The 2588-nt window shown below is 38.5% G+C and overlaps 1 pseudogene; it reads right to left on the bottom strand.

Moving 5' to 3' along the window:
* Positions 1-395: 395 nt before the first annotated feature.
* On the bottom strand, positions 396-1258 carry LOC114913341 (uncharacterized; annotated as a pseudogene).
* Positions 1259-2588: the final 1330 nt, after the last annotated feature.

Genomic DNA, 2588 nt, shown 5'->3' on the forward strand with positions numbered 1-2588 from the left:
CTGGTAGAAAAATTACTTTAGAACATGACATCAGGAAAAGATTACTATTTATGGTTAGAGGTAATTTTATATGAAAATATTGTCAAAATCTTCACAATATTCTTGAACAAGTTCATATAACAACTTTTTTCAGTCCATTTATTTGCTATTTATGGCTTACTTATATAAATATTATCAATATTGACTATTTAAAATATTGAAATATATCTATATAAGTTAAAAAATATTTTTGATATATATATAATAAAAAAATTATTATTATAAATAAATCTATTATATATATATATAAATAGAGGCCTTTCCATGAAAAAGCTTCCGTGCGATACGTTGAGTAGTTTTAGAATAAAGGAGAGAAAGTCACGTTGACAAATTAAAAAAAAAAAAAAAAGCTCGGTCTTGCGCCCGCTTTTCTCCTGGAACGATGGAGAGAGGACCGGCCCCTCAACTCCCCACTACCACGACAACTCCTTCGTGCCGTTCACGTTCTCGGATCACGCCCTCACAACTCTCTTGTGCGCTGCCACGACGCCATGCTCGTGCAGAAAAAACATGAGGTTCAGGACCTAGATGCCGATGTGGCACTCCGACTCTGTCGGTGTATGGCACTTGATGAAGACCAAAAAAATGACTCGATCAAGGATCTCCATTGATGAATCAAACCCCATCTCGTCGGTGGCCGCATCTGCAATTAGGCTCAAGAGCTTCATCGCCAGTCGGTCGGCCTCGACACTGAACTTGACATGCACATGCCCATCCCCCCACGGTGGCATCTGGCCAGGCTCCATGTCAGCATCGCCGACCAGGGCACTGTGGTAGAGGAGGATAGTGTGGCCCTCGGCTTAGTCGAAGGCGGCACGGTTGGGGTTGTGGATGAGGACCTCGAACTTGAGGGTGATGTTGAGTTCAATGTGAATGATGGGAAGGGTGATGCGGGGGAGCCACCTTCAACATCGATGGAGACAAGCTTTATGGTCGGATCGCGGGGCTTGAAAAGGGTGAGGTAGAGAACAAGAGCAATGACGCCGAGGACGACAAGGAGGAGGAGGCAGGCGCCACCCAAGATGAGGCAACGATGGCGGTAGAGCGAGTTGGAGGAGGAGAAGTGGTTGAGGTGGGTGCTGGAGTCGCCAAATTCAATCATGAGGGATGGATGAGAGAGAGAGGTGGTTGGAGTTACAGTGAGAGTGGGGTATAATTTCTCAAGGATGGAGGGTGATGGCATGGTGGATGCATTCAACGCTGTGATGCAGCCACTGGCACATCGTGACCGACAGAGCATGAGAAAGGTGAAAAATAAAAACAAAAACACATAAGATTTATATAATTTGATTTATTAATCTATATGTATAAATAAAGCAAATATAATAACTACATCACAACATTGAAGATTATGAAATATGAGATTTCCTCACGAATGCTAACTCCCAATACATCTGATCTCTAGATACTCAAATATTAATTTAAAAATTATAAAAGATATATAAAAAAATAAATTGATTTAGATTTTTTTTATGTTTTTTCATTTTTTTCTCTATTTTTTGGTTCCTAAGAGTCCAATTGCATGGGAGGCTTGGAGCGGCTGAATAGGGAAGCTTAGATGGTGGCTGGGCTTTTGTATTGGGTATTTTCTTTCTTTTTTCTATTTTCAAAAGTCTCAATCACGAGGGATGCTTGAAGCGGCCAAATATCTCGAGATTAAATAAATATTTCAAATTTTTTAAAAAAATAAAATAAAAAATATAGGTAGCACGTGTAGCAGTGACATAAATTTTCAAATTGCAGAGAGAGTAAAAGAGGACTTTAAAAAGAGGCAGAGAACGATCAAATGACCGAGGAGGGAGGATTGCTATCGGATTTCTTGGTTGTTTGAGTGGACTAAGTATATGGCCATGCATCTTTTGTTTTGAGATATTGCTAAATTGCCGATCAAATGATTTATAGTTTTGACTTGGTCATCACATCCCATGCATCGCATGGGGTTATAAGATAGTTTTAGTATATTTTTTTATGTAAATCTATCCTACTCTACTAATGTTCGAGATTCAACAATGTCATGATATAGATATATGGAATGGAGGGCGGTGCCACCTTTCTAGTTCCACCATGGTGCCTTATAGTTAGAGTTGAGTTAGAGTAGACCACAAGCACCCATTATTGTGCAAGAATTTAATCAATCACATCTATCATGTCCATGATCTTCTGATCTAGAAAACCTAACCAAGTGTTGAAGGCAAATTACACATAAAAAAGAACTAATAAAAATTAAAAAAAATGTTGAAGATATTAAATTCTCTCATAGAATTAAGTAAAATGACTTATAAAGCATAGACTATAACACTTGGCCCTAATAAAAATAATGATGATGGAGCAATTCAATTTATTGAATGTACAAATCATGAAAAGTAATACCTCAGGTTGGCTGCATTTTAGTATGTTTTGAGTGATGGTTGCAGATGAGTTCATCATCATGGCATGTGGGCTCCCGAAGATTGTTGTGGTAAATAATCTCAAGTCAACTGGTTCTTGCTAATTGAGTGCAAACAGGCTTCTAATGTCAATAAAATCAGTAGTAATTGACCGACCAGACA

Source organism: Elaeis guineensis, chromosome 2 (assembly GCF_000442705.2).
Source record: "Elaeis guineensis isolate ETL-2024a chromosome 2, EG11, whole genome shotgun sequence".
Taxonomy (NCBI): domain Eukaryota; kingdom Viridiplantae; phylum Streptophyta; class Magnoliopsida; order Arecales; family Arecaceae; genus Elaeis; species Elaeis guineensis.